The sequence below is a fragment of the Malurus melanocephalus genome, unplaced genomic scaffold (assembly GCF_030028575.1).
Source record: "Malurus melanocephalus ecotype Western Australia unplaced genomic scaffold, MMel_1.1 scaffold_4, whole genome shotgun sequence".
Classification (NCBI taxonomy): domain Eukaryota; kingdom Metazoa; phylum Chordata; class Aves; order Passeriformes; family Maluridae; genus Malurus; species Malurus melanocephalus.
In genome coordinates, this window is record NW_026623236.1 from 2,506,020 (window position 1) to 2,530,213 (window position 24,194).

The 24,194-nt window shown below is 36.7% G+C and overlaps 1 protein-coding gene across 1 annotated transcript in view; it reads left to right on the top strand.

The window, feature by feature from the left end:
• KCNQ5 (potassium voltage-gated channel subfamily Q member 5) overlaps window positions 1–24,194 on the top strand; it is a 269,055-nt gene that overhangs the window by 34,074 nt on the left and 210,787 nt on the right. The gene's annotated exons all lie outside the window — the stretch shown is intronic.

The window sequence follows — 24,194 nt, forward strand, 5'->3', positions numbered from 1 at the left end:
GGTGGTATGCTATGGCTGGTTTTTCSAATTTATCAAGACAAAACACGTTGCTGTATGTTGCCTGGAACTGCTCTGGAAACCTTTATGATACCACATTTTCCACTGCGCAGAGGCCATTAAAACTAAATTACTTGGAAATACAGTAGCCACTAAATTATGGATGTATTGGCACCTAAGTGTGCAGTAGTAAAGAATTTTAACTTTGTAAAYAAATGAATAATTTTTAAAATAAAAATGAAAACTACCTGTAGGATGCTTTATATGCTAGGATGTCTCAGAGTAACCATGACAACAGTCTGGGCTTCCAGTTTATTTGCTGTATCTGAGCGTTTACATTTTTTTTCTTAACTGAAAAAAGAGGCATCAGGGACTACTGTACAAGAACTAGAAAAAATTACTATACTCTTGTTAACTTACAAGCGAGAATAGACGTAAGTCACTCTACGTATATTCCTATCCTTAAGAAATAAATTTTGGTTCTTTTATCTTCTTCCCGCCAGCATCAGATCTGCTTCTTGCTCATGGTGCTGTATCCCACTGGCAAACTACAAAATGTGTGTTTTACTGATAATATTAGATGGTATATCAGATACTTGTAGAACTGGAATTTTTCTTCCACTCCATCCACAAATATTTTGTCCAACAAAGGAGACCTAAACTACATATGTGTAAAAAAAAAAAAAAAAAAAAAAAAAAAAAAGGATTATGTTTTGTTCTGTTCATAATTACAAGGAGGAATTTGAAGTTGAAATAAAGACAACTGTCTTCTTCTATGACAAAGGAATATATTTTGCAGAAAATATCTGAATTTTTTTTTAAAAACCTTTATATATAAAAGTATAAAAGTAAAAGTAAAAGTATAAAAGTAAACATAGATATATCACCTGTACTATATCCAARGACAGTGAAACTAATCTACCTTCAAGGAGAAATATTTTTCTTTTTCCTCATAACAAAGTAACAAAACAGTAATAGCAAAAGGGCATGTTGAACTGCGGACCATCTGGTTGACAAAAGTCTTGGGACATGTATTCAGCTAAAAGGTGATTTGGTGGCCTGAAATAACCAAATGAAACATCCCAGCTTGTTCCTCAATGCAATACAAGAGCTGCAGCAGGCAGTGTTTTTTGTGTGGCAATATAGGGCCATAAAGCATAAGAAACAGTAATTTCAGTMCCATGAAACAATTGTTTTGTGGCCTTACAGCATGAGAAGCCTTTTGCCATTTTGGCATACTCTGTGTAATAAATCTTCTCTCTGCTTGGCAAATTATCAAAAACAATGTCCTACAAGTTGAGAAATTCACCAGATTATTCCTTTACTATGATGTGAAGTTTTTCCATTACTAATGAATTAAGTATTAAAATCAAAACAACTCTGAGTTCACTGTACAATCTGGAGTGCACATCTCTCTGCAAGCAAGCAGCAAGAATATTTTTTTTTCTTTCTCTGCTCCCCCTGCTTTGTCCAAAGGAGAAGGGGGGAAATACCCCACGCAATAGCCAGTGCAGTAACAAACACTTTGTGTTGATAATAATCTWTTATTTTACTTATTTTAAGGAACTACTATCACATAGACAAAAAAAAATTCTAGTTAGAGGACATGCTCAGGCTACATACAACATGATCACATACCAAGCATGGTGAGTTTTAAATCTCTGACTTAATGCTCCAACTTTCACTTTTCAAAGCAGTATATCTGCTTAGAGTGGTTTAACTGCAAACAGAATTTGTTCCCATATTGTCAGCAAGAGCTTAATCTTTGATAAAGATTATCATTATCACTGGGKAAATGTTGACTTTTAAATTTTTTATTAATTCTGTGAAGTAATTATGTTTTCTACCTACTTTTGATGTATTCGTTTGCTTTTACATTTTTTTCAGGTCTTACCTATAATACTTCCCTTTTGTATGCATATATATATATATATATATATTTCTTGAATACACTATCTGTGATGTTTCCAGAAGTTCAAAGTTTGTTAAGTGTTTTTTTGGGCACCCTAACCATGGCATTATAAATATTGCCTTGTAATGACTAAACTTGGTGAGCTGTGTAATCATACAGTGTGCTTGGCTTTAGATTCAGAAAGTTACTAAGGAGAAATGGTTATGTCTTTCATTAGTCACATATCTATCCTTTTATTTTCTTCAAATGARCTTCAAGCTACAAGTTTACAAAGCATTTTGGGGGAAGATCCTGTGTACCCTTACATTTCATGTATGTGATTATATTTCATGGGAATTGTCATTTCCTGTTTCTTGGGGAGATCTGTTGATGTGTTTATCAGTATTTTTTAAGCATTTTGTGAGATATAGAGCTGCTCCARGTGATTTGCAGTAGGCACTTAGGTGATTGAGATCATGAGATAATGTTTTTAAACTAGAAGATTGTAGATTCACACTAGATATAAGGAGTAGGGGGTTTTTTATGCAATGAGTGAAACACTGGAACAAGTTGCACAGAGAAGTGGTAGATTGCCCCATTCTTGGAAAGATTCAAGGTCACGTTGGAGAGGCTCTGAGCAACCAGATCTAATTGGAGATTTCCCTGCTCATTACAGGAACCTTTAAAGGTCTCTTCCAAGCTGTTCTATGATTCTGTGTTACTCTGATTCTGCTGCCTCTGGTGACTGCTAAGGAATTCACTCTGACTTTGGGCAAGCTCAGGTTTAGCATCTGCCCTGAGTGGTTTTACTACAAATCTATGGCACAGGTGGGAAACTGTTACTGTCTTTTCCTCACTTTAAAAATCTAGTCCTTAATATGCCAGGCATTTTTACTTTCTGTGTGTCCACAAACAGAAAGTGTTAAAGTGTTTATCTTGTTTTTCTTRGAAATAGCTGTCTTTGACCGAAGAGCCAAAGATGTTTTTTCCAGTTGACCCTGCAAGAGAGAGTCAATGAGTGAACTCAGAGAGTGAAACTGTTGCTGTGTATGAAATAAACCTCACCAGCTCCATCTTATCATTTCAAATTGTGAAGTATCTGATTTTKCACCCTTTATTCTAGGCCACTTTCATAGTGAACATCCTGGGTTTGTGGTCTCATTGCTTGAGACATGTAATTTCAATTAACTGCAGGAGATGAGAACAAAATATATTAAATGTGCCTTTTTAATRTTTGCAATGACAAAAGCACTTTGCTCTGCTTCTGGAAGATATTCTGAAAACTGGGAATTGATGAATGGATCAAATCCTTGCAAGAGGTCCAATTTTGTCCAAACAAATTGGCATTAATAATCCTTRATGTCATACTAATGTCATACCAAAACTAATTGGGTCCTGCTGTGCTATGTGATATGTGCCTGTAATAATAGAAAATGTTACAGTATTTCAGTTCCCCCCATTTCCCAGCGACACAGAGGGCTATGTTTATTTGAAATCAATCAACCACTTAACATGAGGTCTTTGAAAATTAAGGCAGTTTCTTTGTGCATGCACAGCAGACTCACATCATAACCAATATTTTATCATCAGTGTGAGATTTGAGGTAAGTTCTGAGTGTCATAATTAAATAGTTTGAAACGTTTACAAGTGGTTTTGCTCTGAAGTGTAGCCCAGAAGGCTGGGGATTTGTTGCCCTTTCTGCAGGTGCTGGCAGGGTTTCCACTGCCAGCATTTGGCTGCTGTGGGGTTATTTGCCATTTGATACGTCTGTTCACTGTGGCTTCCTGCCTCTAAGAGGCATTCAATAAACAGCATAACCCCCAAATTCTTGCTCCTTAGCATAATGTGTTGTGGGAGGGCTTGTCCTGTATCCATATGGTATTCCTGGTTATGTGTAATTAGCTAAATGTAATTGTTATAATTTTATTAGGACAGACTTATAAAACTAGTGGAGAATTGAGCAAGCAGTGCAGTTACCCCTAGCTGGATTTTTATCACCCTAGTGAGGACTATATGTCCTTCTAGGTTACATGTTTGGGAGGGTGATTATTACTGCCATATCTGTCAGCAGTGGTGCAGTGCTTTGATAAAAGGCTATTCTGTTCACAATCAAATGACTAAGAAGTTATTTTTGGCTTCGTTTATGGAAAAAAAAAAGACATTTTGTGTGATTATAGTTGCAGTCTGTGGAGAGAAAAAGAGGAGTATTTTCTTGCCATCATATCTTAGAGAGAAGCAGACAAAAGGAGCTCTTCAGTCAGTGTGGGGAAGCTGGTGGTCTCATTTGAAGATGTGAGTGGCCGTATGCAAATCCTCATCCTGCTTGTGCATGGCTTTAAATTAACTCCTGTTACATACTGGTCCACGTGAGGATGGATGAAGCACCATGTTGGAAATTGAGTGCTTCTACCATCATTATTGTTCAACAGCATTGTAGGATTGTTCCTCCTTTATTAATTTCCTACTGAATCAGGATTATGTCAGGAATGAGGTCTCATTCTAGACAGAAAATTTAGTGGGATGGTATTAACAGTTCTGATAACATTTTTGAAGTTAGTCTTTGGCTGCAGAAGTGAGGTGTTTTTGTGCAAAAAAATTATGTGGGAGAAAATATAGCGTCAGACAGAAAGCTGGACTTGACAGAAGAATACAAGAGGAATATAGTTGGCCCAAATTCTATTTCAGGAATAGCTGATAAAGTCAAAATYGTACATGCAAAAGGAGCTAATGCTTATCCTCATTTTCTAGTAGCCTCTTACCTGGAAATACCCACTACATTGATACCCAATACATTAATGGAAATACCCACTAACAAAAAGACAGTTTGTGTCAAGAGAKYGTCTTCAGCCTTTTCTGTTTTTCAGTAAACTTAAATTTATTCTGAAGTTAGAACTTTTTAACATTTAAACAAACTTCAGGAAGAAAGGTGGCTTGCATTTTCMTGGCAAATAGAATTCAATTTGTTATCTGATTAGTACATCTTCCTCTATATGTAGCAGAATTCCTTATGCATAGGCTGGAAKAGTGTTGTGCTTATTTTCATARCCTTTTTTGACATCACCCTKGTTCCRTGTGAATCACTCTTTTWTTCCTGTGGTTGATACTGAATATGTATTTGGCTCTGAYTGRAATACAAGATGGTCAGAAACCAGGAAGGTCTTCTTCCAGAAAACAACTCTGTTTCTGGGGACAGAAGGTGATGAAATGCTAAGTGAGACAAATTTAGAATGACCAGGTCTCAGATGGCTCAGGAGCAAGTATAGAACCTGGTGTTTCACACAGAGCTTGGCTGTTTTGACCCAAKTTGCCTACTCTTGTTTTAGAGCTATTTGGAAAAATGWTTTCTGACACCAGAGACTMCAGAGAAACTACTATATGGYTTCTTTTCATGTTGAGAAGAAAATRGTTCATTAACCAGTACAATACTGGAAAGCTGGGAAGGTGTAGGATTCAGATCACACCCCAGTTTTATCCAGGAAATGAATATAAGATCCCTGTGTGTGTTCTGGTATATAACAATTTGAGTCCATTATGTCTACTTTATTCAAGTAAGGGTTCTTTTTCTTCAAAGCAGTACTTCCTGTTTAAAATTATAATAAAATTATTATATTTAAAATTATTTTAAACTTCCTGTTTAAAATTACTATCCTATTTAAAATATGTCAATTATGATTATTGACATATCAGTCAATATTTACTATTATACATTGTTTATATCTTACTTCAAAAATTTCTGAGTTCCACAAATTTTAGAGCCAGAATGTTCGGTATAGTACAAATGTGAAAACTTCTGGCTTAACCTCTCTGTAGTAGTCTCTAGTGTGTTCTGTGGGTAATGAAATCGTATTTTTGGCTTGTTCAGTTCAAGAACTACAGAGATTCATGTGGAATTGAAATGCAGTTGCATTCTGTCCAGTTTTATGTGTAAAAACAAGTCTCTCAATCTTAAATTCCTTAAAGATGCTATCATCAGGACTTTCAGCTTGTTTAGCTGAAAATATGACTTCTKAATTTGTAAATAATTTTCCTAAACTGGGGATAATTGTGGGGAGGGAGGAGCCTATGTGTGTATGAATCCAGAATTCTGATAAATGTACATATTCTAAAAACTATTTCTAGAACGTTATTTTCTACATTTTGTGATTCTAGTTTTTATCTGAATTTACTTTGACACAAATTAGCTTCACTATTTCATAAATTAAAATGCAAATTGTCAGCAAATGAATACATTTTCTGATACAAAGCTCTGTAGATATATTTTCATTTATATATAATATCTGTGTGTGTGTAAATATGTATAATCTGTGTAGCCTTCTCGGTRGAAACAAGTAGTGCCAAAAAGTTGTGGTTAATTAGAAACCAACAGGTTTTAGTAGATAACAGTTAAGGCAATAGATCTTTCATTAGGGAACAAAAGGAAAGAACAAATTTTGAAGAAAGTATTTTAATACATTTAAATAAATAACTTTTAATAATTCAAAATCATGCTTTCAATTATTAAATAAAGTTCTTTGAATTGATCCACAAGTGTTTTAATACATGTAAAACTTCCTTTACAGCATGTAAGGAAAACACTGAGATTTAAAATAAGAACATTTAATGGGATRTKGGAACTCTTCCCTAACTGGCTTTCCTGAAAAGTAATTGTTTCAAAAGCATCAYGGTCAAAATCCATTTTGCTTTTGGATAAGCTCAGATCTTTTCAGCTTTTTCCACTGATTAAGGATGAGACTCTTTTGATAAAAGTTAAATTACAACAAGAAGACAGAAGTGTTTTTCTTCACCTCCSGTGCAATTTGGCTAGGCCTCTAGGGAGCGAGAGAGAACAAAATATTTCCCTTTTTTTACACAGGTTGATTTGTGCCCATGGGTATGAGTTAGTATGAAAAAGGAAGACTGCACTGAATCAAGTCTAGGCTATTTCCCAATAAACTGATTTCTTAGCAGGGGTAACACTGGCAGAAGCTTGAGTTTAAAGGAACAAGAGGGAAGCTGTTCAGTAGTCTAAAACAAACTTTTAAAGAAGCAGGTCAAAAGAGGAAGTGTTTGCATGAAAAAGAAACATCTTCCCAGTGGAAACTGAGTATGCTTTGACCCATCAGTTCACACTGGCAAAAGTTTGCTTCAGACTTACCCATTCATATTAATAATATGAATAATATTAATTAATTAATAATAACTTGTATAGGTAAATGTGTCTTCTGTGCATCTCTGGTGCTGTTCCTAAAGTATTCTGTGAGCAGTTTCCTCCTAGACACAAACACACTGAATTGACTTTCATCTGCCCAGGTTTTAATAAAACTGTCCAGGCTGCAGTATTACAAAAATGTTGGTCCTTGCACCACTGCACCTGTAGCAGAGGTTCTGTCCTAGCTACCCTGGGGTTTTCTTAAGGTTCATGGGATATAGTTTTTTATAGTATGTAAACCTAGAAGTGTTGGTTTGGGGTCTTCTCAGGGGCTTGCAATCAAATTTACAGAAATTTGTTTATCTATTACAGACATTTCTCTGTCACATGATGTGTGATTTGTCTGTCACATAAACAAATCAATTGTTCCAATCATTTGGAACAAGATAAATGGGTTTCACCAAAAATCAGTTGGAAGCTCAATCAGAAGCACAAATTTTCTTCTGATTAGGAAAAACACCTTAAACRGTATTTTAGAAACAGACTCAGTAGAAAATAGAAATTTACAGTATTACGTATAAAAACCACTGGTCATTCTTTTAATGAAATAGCCTTGTGGAATGAGCCAGGGTTTTCTTTCTGAATTTCTTCTAATTCACAATCTTCCAGACAAGCTAATAATGGATTCTTAGAGGAAGAATGAAGGAGCCAACATCCTTCTTGATTTCTCCCCTAGTAACCGCTTTGATTTATGATAAGAAATGGTTCAGGGCTTTCTAAATTGGAAGCTGAAYCCTTTCTGTTGTGCTCAGTAGAACCAAAGCATTTTTTGCTGAATACTTTCCCTCTACATCCCTAATTTCAGGACCAGGAGAAATAGCAAATGTTTTCATTCCATGATTGTGTAGACATCTCTTCATTAGCAATTTTTTTCCCCACCCCAAAGATCCATAGCTGTTATCATACAGTATTGTATCATATTTCCTTGTTATTTTTCTACACAAGGAGAAATATCTATCTCCATATCTGAATTTTTAAAAGTGGGTGTTGATTAGATTTCACAGGGGAAAAGTGCACCAGGCTATGAGAGCAAGTATTTATTGCTAATCACAAGTGGGTAGAAATAGAGCTCACTAATTTTATCCTAATGCACTTCAGAGAGAAGAAATCCAAGCAGTTAAAATAAAAGCATCACGTGTCCTCCATTATTTGCTTGTGGAAGCAGTAATACACAGTAGATGGTAGTGCAAACACAGACTGGTCCTTTTTTTTCCGTTGAAATCAGCATCACTTGATTAATTTCAGTAGAAGAAGGTTGTGCCAAAATGGTAAATATTGCATGTACATTATTCCCAGACTTGTGAAACAAGTAACTGCATGTCCTGATTCTATTTTTATAAATGCAAATTAAAATAAAAAATAGCAGCTAATATTGCTGCTGAGCAATGTTGACCTGTGCATGCTTGGTCAGTAATTGCAGTGCTGTTCGCTGACTAAAGCTATTTCCTCTAGACAAAGCAATTTTTAAATTGTGTTATATTTTTCCAGGTACTTCTGGTAAGTATTAATAAGAAGCTCCTGTCTTTAAACTAACTTCTCGCAACAAAAAAACAAAGCCAAAACAAAATTCTGGGTCTGGCAGTTACCATCAATTGTTTGCCATGATTATCTGAAATATTTGAGGTATCYGGAATGAGAATGAATGTAAATGGCATTTCTGGAGTTGTGGCTTGTTTTGAAATTCCCATGTCCCATATATATACAGTCAGGAATGTATTTATAGCATCCTCATAAGCTAGTTAAAAGAATAATATCCATTTGGGCTTTGAGTTTATATTTCAAGAGGATTTCAGAAGAGWTACCAGGCTTTCTGTTTCGTGAGGTGAACCCATGCTGACTCTGGCTTTGGAGTGGGCATGATGTCCCCTGGCTGTGCTATGGATATCTCATGGAAGGCAGTCATCCTGTCCTCCCCTAAATAGCCACTGGGGAAAAATAGGTTTTTGGGTGCAGTTTGCCTGGCCTAATTTAGATCTCTAGTTTCTAATGAGATAAACTGTCTAAAAGGATCCGCTTTTTCAGCTTTTCTACACCATTTTTACAGGACAGGTGACATGGCAGACAATATCTATCTTTTGTCAGATGAATCCCATGYTGCTGCCACGTGGAGTTCATTCCAGCACTGCACTGCCTTGCTGTCGGCTCATTCTGCCTTACACAAAACAGAATTGTAGCAAATCCGTTGTCATCAGAGGAGGGGTGGGTTTTTTTTTCCCCTCATCCTCAGAGATTTTGCTTCAGGTGATCCAAATCAAGCAAAGGTCTAACTTCCAGCCTTGGCAGAAGTTAGTCAAAATCTGTTCTGCTTTCATGTATTTATGGAAACTCACATGTTGTTTCTGCAGAAAGCACCACGGCTCTTCAAGTCAACAGGCTGTCTCAGATAACTCTTACATCAGTTGTTTTACCTTTCGCCTTTGCCATAGGAGCCATTTTTAATTCACTGTTTACATTTCCTGGTCACAGAACTGTTTTGTCTAAACTCAGCAAGTGTAGCACACATGGGTCTCACTTCAGGGGAAGGGCGAGATACTCCATTTGTGYRTGTGTGTACGCAAATAATGTCTCACACACGGTAGACTTAAAACTTGCGTCATTGTTTCTAATGTTTGTGTGTGGTTTAGTCTCATTTAAATTTGGTCAGGATTGTATCATCTACATTCTTGAGGCTTTGTGAAATGCCACGCTGTTGCATCTATTTTTTTTAAATGAGGAGCTAGCATGTCACTTTTTTAGGAGTTTTCCCCCCGGTCGTGTGACATAGTAAATTTTAAAAGAAAATAATATCTCTCTTAGACATTTGAACTCTGCAAATGAAAGCAGGCCATTTGTTGAACATTTTTCAGGCTTAAGAGCTGCCTTTTTGCATTTGCTTTCCAGTTGACCCTTTAGTCCTATTTTGAGTTACCAGATGAAAACAAGGTTTCCCTTCAAAGGTTTGTTGCCGGGGTAACTGGCACTGACACCAAAAGATGAATACTCTCACTACTTAGGATAATGCCTACTTTGTGYGCTAAATAAAGAGCTAAATTGCAGAGAAGGATGTTGGATAAATGTGAATTATCAAGGGAGAAAAATGAAGATTATTAGGGTTGTGGAATTCAGACAGGATTATTGCCTTTTGCACCAGTAATGGGTGCATACTCAGATCAGTGCTGGCTCTTGGCTCTCTCAGTCCTGCTGATCATACAGTGGTGCTGGTGCTTTCAGCTCTGCCTTGATAATAGGTAGGGTTGTGGAAGTGAGAGGCAGGGAGGTGGAATWTTACAGAGGAATGATAGTTACTGAGTTTGCAAGAAGTTTACTATATTGAGATTGAGAGTCTTAGCTGCTGCTGGGAGAGTTGCTGTTGGAATCCAGAATTTTTCAGCAAAACTCATGCACAGTTCATGTAAATGAAGGAGAAAAACCTCTCTGTATCTAATACTGTATAATGGAAGGAATTGTTTATTTTAATATTTGATTCAAATGTGGAAGCAATCTCAGTTCCTGTCCTCCCAAAAAGTTGATGATGCTTTTGAGGTTTATGGCAGAAGAAAGCTTTCAGATKTGTTCAGTGATAATACTGAACAATATCATCATAACTTGATGCCTGCTGTATTTGGGAAAAATGATGAAAAGCAAATAAACTCAATTTAATATAAAAAGTTGTATGCTCATGGTTTCTTAGTTACTGCACTGAATAATTTCTCAGTCACCAAGAGTTACACTGTRTCTAGTTACATACAGATGCAGTTTTCACAAACCATGTTTCATGTGATTTTACTCTTAAATCCAGGAAAAGTCGGGGTATGAACCTCTGTGMGTGAATCAGTGGGCTGAGCAGTCAAGACTGTTCCTTATAAATCAGTTTTCTGCTGTGACAGTTTTCAGGCAGACTCGGTAGCTTGTGCATCGGATTTGTTCTGAAGAAACAAACAAAGCAGTTCTTCTCCAAGCCAGAGCAATGCTAATTTTACCAAAGAAAACAAATACTGTTGTTTGATTAACCGTAGACCTAAAATGCTAAGATGGCTCAGACTGCATTTATGCTGGAGCTTACATTTACATTGGAAATCTCCTTGCTGCACTCTGCAAAKGCTGTCAACACCTGTCATGGTTCTGTAAGAAGAAAGATTTCTGCAGGTTGGCAGCAAGAAAGCCACCAAACTGCTGCTTTCAGTTTCCATGAGTTTTTATTGTTATAAACCCTTTCCAGTCTGGAGGCAATAGAGCCACACCATACACCATGGAAGCATGACCCTAAGATGACCTGTCCATGATACTTCAGTGAAATGCTGTGCCTGAGTMCCTCCACCAAAATTCRAAAAAAAAAAAAAAYGAGCAGGAAGAAGTCTTCCAAATGTACTGTTACTGTTTTTTATAGGCCCTGTGGCATTTTGCTTTGTTTTGAGTATTTATTCAGGTTGTGAAGGGTCCAGCCTTCAGCAAGTTCACTGCATCAGTATTATCACATGGCACAGGGTCCAGGGCACTTGAGCCCAGGTGGGTTCTATTTTTAGCAACTGTGTGATTTCATTAAATTGTTGGATTTTAGATAAGAAAATTTTAGAAATTGCCTAAAAGATATACTTGATACTGGAAGCTATCCAGCGCTCCAGCAGCTTTCTGTGGTTACTCYGAAGTCACCAGCAGTGCTTTTCACGGACAGCAAAATGTATCATTTTTTTCTGTGAACTTTACTTGCAATTTGCGCTCATCAGAACAGAGATAAAATTCTCCACCTACAAAACCATCTGATAGATTGGAAATTTTTACCTTTAATGCTATATACCACACAGAATAGTGGAAGATTCTCTTGGCTTGTCTCCTGTGCAAAGCATTCCYAGAATCAGAGCCCCCGCTGTGGAAGTTAATGCCAGAAGAGACCAGGCAAAGCCTGTGACTGACTGTTTTTCATTTCTTAYTGCTACATGATTTTGCACAGCAGGCTTTCCAGGGAAGTTCCAGGATTTACAGCTAAATGAATACATTTACRCTTAAAAAATACACTAACCAGATGTAAGTAAGAATTCGTAATTCACACAGGACTTTACACCTTATTCATCCAAGTAATGATACTATTTGGGATGATGAAGTAAAATTTAGAAAATGAGTGATAACTGTAGAAAGTCAGCTTTCTGGACTTTCCATGGACTGCTGTGAAATTGTAGCAATCATCCAGAATCCTCTRCAGGTTTATGCAGTACAGACAAAGCTTTAGTCATTGCTATTTAAGCTCTTCTTTATACTTGTGCACACTGAAAAGTTGACTTATTTTGTAGCTTAATTAAAACAACTGTAATTGTAGAATGCTTTCAATATAAAAGGGTCTCCTCCAGTTTCACATGTGAAAAAAGGTTAAACTTTTTTCTGACATTAATTTTGATCTTATCTTTGCATAATTATGATCCACAAAAATCCTCCAAGTGTAAAGTTACATGAAATGTCTGTGGATTTCATGGAGGGACCTTGATTTCTTACAGTTGTTAGCATGTTTATAATGAACTGAAATGCTGGATAATTACTGTAGTTTAATGTGCTGTCTGTGTTGTGAAAACAAATGCTGAACAGCCTGCTATTTTCTTGRTATTAACAGTGCAATTTGCCTATATATGGCTTTTATCCACTGTATATTTTTTTWAAAAGTTGTTATTTGTAATTCGAATCTTTTATTCTTTCCACTTTTTTTTTACTTCAGTGAACACAATCTTTCATTKTAACTAAATAGCTCCTTAAGCTTTGCGTAACAGCTTTTTTGAAAGGAAGACTCCTAAAATAGTAAACAAAAAAACCTATATGCATGAAACACAAACTATAAAACTATTTTATTTCTGTTTTTTACACTCTTTTACTACAGAGATTTCCAGGTCCTAAAGTACCAGTTAAGATTATCTATAGCTGTGTAATTAGCGATGACTGTGCATGATGAATACCTGAGTGAAGGCATCTTCTGGTTTGCATAAGCCTTGCATAAGAATGTTCTAAAATTCAGTTATTTTTATGGTTGGGAATAAACATTGAACTTGAAGCTTGAATTTCTTCATTGCTGGTTTATATGCATTTGCTTTTGTGCCAGCCATGACTCTTGTCTCTCCTCCCTCACTGCCCCCCATGTATCCATACACATGGATTGTACTTTCTTCATCTTGTGTTTGCTGTTCCAAAACACCCATTTACTCYTAACCTCCACATAAAGCAGGTTCTTGGGGTTTTTTTGAAAACAATTGACTGGATTTCTCAGTTGTGTGCCAGATGAACCTCTCACCTGTGCCTCCTGTGGTTTATTTCTCTGTCTCAAGGGGGGATGCTATTCAGGTGTTTCTGCATCTCTAAGGATACACACAAGGCCATGTTGGTCAGACCAGAGATGCATTACCTGTGATTGCCAGAGTGCACAGGGACAGAAAGGTGATGTCCTGCTATGCTCCAGTGGACTGTGGCAGTGCTCAGCAGGGAGCTGCATTGACAAATGCTCTAATTATACTTCRAAGCTTTTTGTGCTTTGACATTCAAATCTCTTCCAGCATTCAGTTCTTCAGCTCGATGGTGCTTTTTGTCAGTACTTACATCTGTAAAAGTGCTGGACATGGTATTTCTTTCAATGAGTATTTCTTCTAGATTATTCCTKAAAAGGTGTTAAAAAAATTAAACTCCTTAAAAGTTTGGGAGTTGTATAGTAGAAATTTCAATTTGTTGCAGTGTAAAAGTGTRTGCTTTTGGCTAGTTAAATATTCATGCAAGAATGTTGAACTCGAGGGTTCAGTCCAGTGGATGTTAGTGGTAAATTATGACGCCTGATGCTGATTTATAATTAAGTCCAAAAGAATTTTGTACACATTAGGTAAAGTTCAGTGTGGGTTTACACTGATATTAGTGACAAAAGTKGGTGTTAAAGGACATGTGTTAACTCATCATCAGTGTGCTGGTAAAGCATGAGCAAAATTAATTATTTTAAGACTATTATTATTAATGCAGCCTTTGAAATGAGATTATTTTTTAATCTATTTTATGTGATCAGTAAGGTGGGCTCACATCATCAATCAGAATTTGGGTGTCTGGATTTGAGACCTCTACCTTAGTGTCAAGACTCAGCAAGTAAAGGTAGTGTGCACACCTGTGGAGAGGACAATAGGCACCTTGGGAGGCAAAGATGTCATAACTATCATACTCATTTTAGGACAGAATAAAGGGCTCATTTCAGGCACCCAGCTCTCACTCAGGTATGAGACAAAGCAATTTGACTGTCCCTTCTCCTGATGTGTGTGCGTGTAGCAGGAGATGGGCAGTGGTCTTGGATTAATGCGAGGCCAACAAGAGAAGCCTTTTTATTTTAAGACTGATGAAGCCTCCTTGAAGCAGAAAACCTGTTGTGATTTTTGTAAAACACAATTCCACATAAAGTGATGATGACAGCTCCCTCTAAGGAATTGTTGAGGAGCTTTTATACCAGAGTAGAATTGAGTGCAGTAAATTAATTCCAATTAACTGTTCTACAGATGTTAAAATAATCAGTGATTCATACTTACTTATGCAGGCATCTTAGACAGTTGGAAACAACTCAGGACAGCCACACCAATTTTTCCTTCTCTTGCAATTTATTCATGATTTCTCTTGGATATTACATGAAGATTTTTTTGATATATATTCTGGAGATTAACTTTTTTAATCTAAATATTTGAAAGACAGGACAGGTGATTTGTATGGGCTGTACAAACCATAAAAATATGATTTCACAACAGTGAATATTGAAAATTCATAATTGAAAATGCATAAAAGCACTTTATAATATTTTTTCAGTTTTGATAATGTAGCTTTTAAAAATGGTTTATTATTAGAAGTTCAGCAATGGAATGCCTTTTTCTGTTTATTAACAGTAATTTTTCCATATTCGCAGTCAAGGGGGAGAAAATGCTTCTAGAAATACGTGGTAGGGTTTTAGAGAGTTTTTCTGTATTGCTTGTACTTTATTGCTTGGAATCTTGGCATCCAAACACTAATRTGGCATAATTGCCATAGAAATCAAAGTTCAGTGCAATTGTTTAGCAGATAAACAGCATCCTCTCACAGACAGTCATGTAATTGTATATGTGAATATATTTGCAAATTGTTATGCAGTTTACTGTATATATTGACATGGAAGATGATTCCCTGGAATCATGTGCTGTTGCCTGTATTTCTGTTTCCTAGTAATTTCATGAGTTATTAGAATTGCACTCTYCCTTTCAGAAAACTGCATTTTCAAAAATCAGAAATGCTAAACAGCATGAGGAAGCCTTATTTAGATGAAAAATTGCGTGTACTTTCATTATAATTCTATGAATCTGGTAATTCTCCCTGTGTGCCAATAGTCCTATTTGAGAATCAGTAACCTTTCCCAGTTTGTGCTGTACATACAAAGATACTAACAAAGAGCAAAGATATCATATGAAGGAGTTGACTCTAGGTGTTTGTAGTAGAGATAAGATTCTCAATCTGATCTCTTTTTAATTTGGCTTTAATATAACAGAATGCTTAGAAAGAATGCTGAACCAATTTTTTTTTTTCCGTTATCCATCAATTCCTCAAAAACATTTGAGAACATGAGTCTCTTACACTTTATTTGTGGCAGCCATGATTCAGCATGCCAGAAGTGGAGCCATGAAATTATTTCCTTGATTCTGTATTCTTTGGCAGGAGCATAATGAGTAATAAAATACAATCTCTTTAGAAAAACATGTACTATCTTTCTTTGTGTAGTAGTAATGAGAAGATTACTTGGTGTTTTTTATTGTCATAGCAAGTTGCTAACTGTTGAAATACAAGGCTGTTGCTGTCTATTACTGCTAGGAGCTAGAGCATGTGTGAGTGTGGCCTCATGGCTAACACTGTAGCTTATCACCTTCTGTCTTTACCACTACATATAATTAGCTGTGATTTTTCCTTAATTTCTTTAATTGCTTTATAATTAGAAAATTTATTAGTCTCATTTTTATGAAATATTTTTTTTCTTCATCTAATGTAGTGTAATATATCCACATATATAAGCAGTAGGTAATTTCTTTCTGGCACAGAAGTTGAAAATAATTCTCGTCTCGTCAGSTGTGACCCCCAAAATAAAGACTCTAATAAGTCTGCATAGTGTTGGGAGAGGGGAAAGTGAGAGGGTGTGGAAGTACCTGTAACACATCAGAACAACGTAAAGCCATTACTCACTTTATGTGAAACTGCTTTTTCTGTATAATTTTTGCTGTAGACCTTTTGAGTTATTGAAGAGATGAAAGGAACCTTTGGTACGTCCTTCTCCAGGTCCTGTGTTACTGCATCATTGTGTTTGTTGTCAGAAGGCTTAGATGTTTGAACCAATAATTTAAAAACATGTCTCCATTTAATCACCCAAATAATTTTAATTTCTTGAATTAGGTCTTTACAGTTGCCAATGCCCTTTCTGAATTTGTAGTTGTCCTCCAGCGTTGTTTCACAGAAGTGCAAGTTCTGTAGAAAGTTCCAGTTGGAGTAATTTAAATGATGATGATAACTAGCTTTATCTAGTGCGCTGTAGGACAGGGGAGGTGGTGGCATCTTCCTCGCTCATTTCTGTTTGTTAACAGCACAAAGAGAATTCACAGTGCAACTGTGGTTAAAAGTGATGCATCAGTTACTGAGCCTCCCATATTTTCAAGGAGGAAGATCTCTGAATTTTTTCTTCTTTCTTAAATGAAAGGGTTAATTCTWTTTATAATTAAAATATGCTTAGAGTACTCCACACGATACATCCTCAGTAGYGTACTATTCAAAGCTGTAAGAAGAGTTATTTCTCCAGAACTATCTTTTGGAGCCCTGTGTTTAGCACGCCTATCTGCTCCTACTCTTCCAAACCATGCCAGTGGAATACTCTTTATTCTTGAAAGCACATGAGTCAGTGGCACAAACTGAAGCACACTTTTTTTTTTTTTTATACATCTAAGCTAAAATTGCTTTTAGTGTTGATTTTAACAACTTATGTGATAGGGATCTTTCAGCATTAAAATTCTGGCAGGAAATGTGCCTTTTTTCTAAGCCTTGTTCCAAGTGTTTTAATTCCTGTTCAGGGTTTTTCCTCTTACACTAATCCCTTAAAGGCATCGTCTCTARGACCAGAGGGTTGACCCATCATGGAGATGGCCCCTGGGAAAATACAAAATAGGAATTTTGTGTCCTGAAATGTGCATATTGAAAACATGTTTGGGAAAAATGATGTATTTGRTGAAGTTAACCATGACATCCAACTTGCTGTCAATAGGCTGGGTGGAAAGCTGCACAGATAGTGTATTTTGCCAGCTGTAAAATGTGAAATGYAAAAATTTGGGAGATGGGAAATGAAAAGGGTTTAGAACAGATTGCAGAACCCATTGTCATTGAACATGCATGCATCAAAAACAGATCACAGCTAAAAGGGCAGTTAATAAACCAGATTAAAAGTTCAGCAAGGGCTGGGGCTGCTTGCTGGGTCCAGATCCCTRGGTCAGGAAACAAGGCTGACAGGGTAAAGCTGTGGAGGTGACTCGAAAGACTTTGGTGCCACCAGACACAGGTATGTCTCAGCCTCAAACCCTAAGTTCAAGCTGCCATCTCCTGCTGAATCTCAGCATTTAGCTTCAGCTTATCCTACTAAAACCCAGGCAGCTGTCCATGGCGTGCTCCAGCAGGGATGTGGGGGGCAAAATGAGTGCTACTCTGCTGGTTTTGAGCAAAACAGGAAGATGCTACTGGACAAGACTCTCATAAATTGTTGCATACTTTTAAATCACGACACAAATAATGCCATAAGATTTAGCATTATCTTCTGATTTCAGCTTTCTGGCCTGGGTTGTAAACAGACTTCTGTGCACACTTCTGTTTCACCAGGTGCATGTCTCTGTACTTCTGGTGAATTCTAGGCCTGTGGTGACAGCAGAACACGCATGTATCTTATCTGCTGATTTGATAAAATTGAATTGAAAATTATCATGGTAACTCTATCATCATATGCATCAGCTGCCAGTCTAGGAGGGCATCACWGCATTTTTCTGGACCCTTTGTGCTACAAATGTTTTGTAATAAACCTGGGTTACTTATTGTTACTGTTCTAGGATTTGCTCTCTGGAGAAGTTCTAGTCTGGGGATGGAGAGAAGGCTATGCAGCTAAAGTATTGTGCTGCTGCACAGCAAATTAAATTCCCTCTGGCAAATAATCTCCCCTTCCCTAGCAGCTCTGTAAGTAATGCCATTAAGATGTTTTCCTAATCCTCATATTTTAGAGATTGAACTTCTACTTGCATACTGTGCAATTCTCTTTGTGTTATCTTTGTCCATGACTAAAACTTTAGCAGTGTAACAAGATTATCTGTGAGAAARAGCAATATTGCTTGCAGCTACTTTGCCCTGCCATTGAATACCCACAAATTAATTAAGTTTTATTCTCTTGAATGCTCTGGGAAACCAARTAATCTACAAATGGTTCAGGAAATGGTAATGATAAACTTGTGGGTGGTTCAGTTAATTAGCAAAATCTCTTGAGTACAGAAAATTAATAATGAATTTGCAGCTGCAGATGCATGTATATATGTGTGTATATATACAGAGCTGTGCTTTGCTGTGCAGGGATACCCAAGGTTATTCTGACCRTGGTAGCTCAAAAAGGGAAGCAGCATAAACATGTTAGTGCAACATTTATAGGCTTGGTAAAGTATTGCACTTCTTGCCACTCAGTCATCCCACCCTAAAACAAAACTATCCCAAATAGCAACGAATCAGTTGAATACTAGGTGTCTGTAGTAAAAAATATAAAGGAACTGAAAAACATTAACTGTTCCATTATCTGTTTTGAAAGTAAAATTTTCTAATTTGTGTTTTCTTTGTATTTACATGTTAATGATCTAACATATTCTGGATATGTGATGCATACAATGCTCATGATTACAGATGAATAAAGTGCTCATAGGTAAAAACAATTTTCTTGATGGATACCCACTATGAAATGACTGGTGCAGTTGTGCCCACTGAGAGCTTTACCGAAGTTCTAAAATAATAACTGCAACATTTCCAAGCTATTACCTGCCACAGTAAATAGCAAAATTCCAGAGTAAGAGAAAATGTGCTATCAAAGTACCTATTTCACATTATTTTACCATCCRTTTCCTATTTGTTCCACCATGCTGGCATCAATACAATACGGGTTAATAACATGTCTTATTTGCAGCACTTTGCAATAGGAGTGTCAGTGTAATGGTCTGCGAGKTTGGCGCCTGCGTGGTGGTGGGAGACACAGCGAGGAATTCAGGGTGCACCACACACCCCTTGGGCATCATGACGCTTCTGGTCTACCAAAAATTCTGCATTTAGGAAACCAGCCCAAAATTGGTGTTTTTCATAGACATATCATGCCTGCCTAGAGGGGTCAGCAGCTCCCACGTTGCATTGCAGTGCTCCTGTGTTGATGAAATGGTGGCTGTGGGAGTGGTGGCTTTCCCATGGTGATGTCCAGGGGCTCTTGAAGGGTTGAAATAACTTTGCAGAATCCAACGCTGTTGCAGTTCTGTTTCTTTGATCTTTCCCACAGTTTCCTAAGTATGCAGCAATGTAAATATATATATATATATATTAATATATCTCTGTTAGTAATAAAACTATTAATGTTGACAAGGTACTGCTGCCCAGTAACAGTAACACTAAAACGAGCATGTCAAAGGCAATAATGTTCTGTAGTGTGCACTTTTAGGGTGCACTCAGATTCTGTTTAATGCTGATTGTCTTACACAGGAGAAAGAACTGAGACCAAACAGTTTATACAAAAATAAATAATTTCTGCCATTCGCTACCCTTAGGCATCATTTAATTTTTAAAATTATATGAGATGGAACAGCTGATCTCATCTCCAAATTCCAACATTTTGTCAAAGCCTGGAGGTCCTCTTTGGATTTTTAAAAGCGTTTCTGTTGTTTCCTATAATGTAGGTTAAAAATCTCTCAGTAAGTGGATATTGCTGGTACTGGATCATTACTAGTCAGGCATTTTGTAAGGTACAGAAGAAAAGAAAAAAATAATCTCTGTTGAGCTGTTTGTAGGAGCATAGAAGAAGAGGCTTTGAAAATTCAAATTACTGGATAAAAATATTACTGGAAAAARTAATTTTAAAAGCTGCTGTTTTCAACTTCAAGCATTCTTTCAGATCCTTGCTGTTGATATGTCACCAGGTGTAGTCCTGCTAATTAGTGTGTGCACAATGCTTATTGCATGGCCTTCCAGAATCCCATATGTATTTTATCTTATGGTAACAACACCTGGGGAAAGATACTGCTGCATTAACAATCAGCCCCTTCCGAGACATTATATGCAGTGAATGGTATTCTGGAATTCCTTTATGAGAAGTAGCTGCAGTTCCCATTGTTATAAATGCTCTGATGTATCAAAATTTCTCTTCCCAGAAYGAACCGCTTTTTTGTTTTAATGCACAGTATGTTAAATAAACTTAAATTGCATACTATGAGGAAAAACTGTTCCCTGGGGTAGCATTTTTCCAACATGAACTCAGTGCTAGAATATGTATTTTTAATGACAGAGAAATTATAGGCTGTCACATTGTCATTTAGCAAGGCTAGAGTATTCTGAGTTTCTGCTGCCATTCTTACTGCTTTAATAAAAATTCACATAGCTGAAAAGAAACTTTTTGTAATATAATTTTATAAAAAGAAGAAGGTGCTTCAAAATCTAAGCATATGAACTGTAGAAACTCAAAACAGGGTAATGTGAAATACAGTTTGGGATAGCGAAGCAATTTAAAATGGGTGTAAAAATGCTATCAATAAAACACAGAGGGGGAGATTCTGGAGTCTATCCCTACCCTGGGAAATAAAAGCAAAGTTGAATTTCATGTTATGGTAGCAGTTTAGTGGCAGGGTAAGGCAGATTTATATGAGAATCTAATGCTGAACTTGGTAAAGCATTTGTACACGCAAAGGAGAGTGAGGAGAGACCGTGGATGGCTCTGGCAGCCTACAAAATGAAACTGCAGTCTCCAGAGGGAGAAGCAGCATTGTCTTCTCCTTCAGAGAAGGTTGTAGGGAAGGATCTGTGAAGGAAGACTTAGAGTTTCTAGACGTTATAAGTAATAGTTTGTATTTCCCCAGTGTTATTCTGTAGAATCTGACAGCTGCCTGCACCTGCTCCATTCACTGTGTGTCGTTATTCAAGTATTGGGCTATCACAGCGTTCTGTGCTAATGCTGGAGTGTGTAAGGTTGGAATTTGTGGATAAAACATTGAGACTGCATGACATTGAGTCTACTTAATCTACATTTCTACAGAAACTGAATTCTTACATTTTTACTCTACTTGTAGGCAGTTCTGTGAAGGTGTGGCCTCTGTGGGTGGCCCTGTGCTTGGCCATGATGAGGTGGAAAGCAAGGAGTGGAGCAGTGGTGCTTATCAGGGAAGAAAGCTGGCTAAGAAAGGGCTGGGGTCTGTTTTACTTCTGATATCCTGTGAAGGAAAAAATGTGTTCTTCTTTTCTGCATATATGATCTCCCATCACAGTGAGAAATCTCTAAAATACAGAATTTTAGTGACAGTGAAATTCAAATGTTCAAGAATTTTTGGGCTTGTTCCTGAAGTCATCTGGGTATTGCTAGAAGTTGTTTTGATAAATGTTTCATACGTTTGAAATAAAGTCATTATTTCTCCTCAGAGAACTTTTAACTTATAGACAAAATTTTAAAACAGAAGGAGAAACTCTTACATTATGCGTGAGTTTGTCTTTGTGTAGAGCAGCAATCCCACTTAGATRCCAGTGGGATCCTCAACTAGACCTTTCATGGTCATCAAAGTATCTGGGAGGCTGTTAATGTGATGACCAGGGGACATAGGAAAAGTTCAAATAATATGAAGGGATGTGGGGAATACCTGTCTTTTGGATGAAATTTCTGCAAATATTCACAGGGGCTGAACTTGTATTCTCTTCTTAGTTGCTTCCAGTCTCTGCAGATTATCTTAAGTGATTTATAACATTAAAAGAATTAGCACTGGAAAAAAAATTCTTAAGAAGTTAATTACAATGAATTTTAGATAATGTGTGGGGCTTTGATTCATCTGAGAAGGGATAGATGGAGCTCTTGCTGTTTTTCTACAGACTTTGTTCTTTATCTTATTGAGTAATTGAAATTCAGAATTCACACATATTTGGATCTTTGATATATATTTTCATTAAAAGCTTGCCAGTAGTGTGAGCTATGTATGTTTTCGAGATATTCATTAAATGAGATTTGTAACAGTTTACATGGTATTCTGACAGTTTACCAAAACTATCAGTCAAAAGCAGATGGCCTGCGTTGGTAGGATTTTTTGGTTAAAATGAATATATTTTAACATATGTATTTCATTTATATTATATTTGCTGGCAAGATTTTATTCTTAAAAATCAGTTAATCAACCTGGAATACCCTCCTACACTTCAGCCTGATGCTTGAGCCCTAAGATAYTATCTGTCTGCAGTTCATTACTGTAATATATGTGATTATACAGCAAATTAAATTATGTTATAGATCAGACCTAGAATGCTGAAAATACAGTATTCATTTGTCACATCTTTATCCTACTTATCCAACTACCCCTTTGTGATTATATTGTGCTCTTASACATCTGGGCCTCCCTGGTTTCAATGCCTTGCTGGTTTGGTTTGTTATTTAATGTGGAGGTGTTGGTCATCTCATAAGGAGGAGAGGACATGTTACCAGGTGTCTGTCTGGATCGTGGTGCTGTCCAGCCAAGACAAGAAGAGGGGAGGAAGGGCATGGAGAGATGAGGCAGACCCYGAATCAGCAGTGGCTTTGAGTGGTCAGCTGGTGGCCACCATAGGTTCTCCCATGAGCAGCCACATTTGAAAGCTTTCTCGATGGGCTGCCTACATTCCAATTTTCACAGCTGCCAAAGCAGTAAAACGAAGTGCAGGACTGGGGCCAAGGCCCAGGCCTGTGAGGATGCCAATAACTCTGATTTAAAATGGATTTCTGCCTTTCACGTGAGATGGCAAAGCAGGAGACTCGTGCACAACCTGTGGCATGACCAAAGGAAGCAGAGGCACAGCCTTGCTCACTGCCTTGGTGACAAGAGTAGTGACAACAAGACCAGCATCTAAGGGCATTTCAAAATAAAGACAGCTGCTCCTGTCTGCAAGGGTAATGTGGGCACACAGTTCTCAAATTTATTTATATATTACATATGTTTATTCTAACTTGGGCATCATCAGTTTTGTAGCTTCTGACAGTTCAAGGCTTTACTTATTTTCACTAAAACTTTAGTGCAAGCTTTTRCATAGTTCTGGCATTAATACAGATAACTCAACTTAGGTTTTAAACAATCTCTGCTCAGTTTTTGACCAGGAATAGTTGTCTTGTTTATCTTCCATATCACTGATAGATGATAGACAATAATTACAACAATTTACTAGAACCGAAACTTAATGATATGTGCTGGTAACATAGCAATTTACTGGATTAAATGGTAGAAACTATGCTGAGGGAATATTTTATAWAAATATATGCATAAGTACATATAGTAAAATTGCACTTGTTCTGGCATGTGTTGTTGCTTTTATTAGCATTTTGTCTTACATATTTAAGTATGTCCAACAGACAATAAACCAGTTGATTTAAAYTAAAAACAGTTTAAAGAAGTTTGTTTTTGCTGAAAGTTTTTATAATCTGAACTATTAAAAGTATACTTGTACTGTGTATGTACTCTTTTTTCAATGGCCTGGTAATACAATGTTTTTCCACTTAATTAGAAAGAGGAGTAAGAAGGAAAGGTTTATCTGCATTTATAATGGCTTAGTTTTTCATGAAGAACTGTTAGCCTGACCAATGTACAACAGTGATATCACCATTGCACTGCCATTTATATTCAAATTTTGGGGGAAAAAAAAGCATAAAAAAAAGTTTGGAAGGGACAGAATTGACGAATTCTTGGATTTTGAATKTTCTTTTTTTATTAACTCAGGTACTTCTTTCTTAGATTGATTTAATAAATTGCCTAATGGGGCTTACTCTGGTCCTTGTAGGTTTCTTTTCAGTATAAATACAGAGGGGRAATTGAGTGGAAACTAAATCTTTAATAAATGTTTTAGTTTCTGTAAGTTTTTTCCACGAAC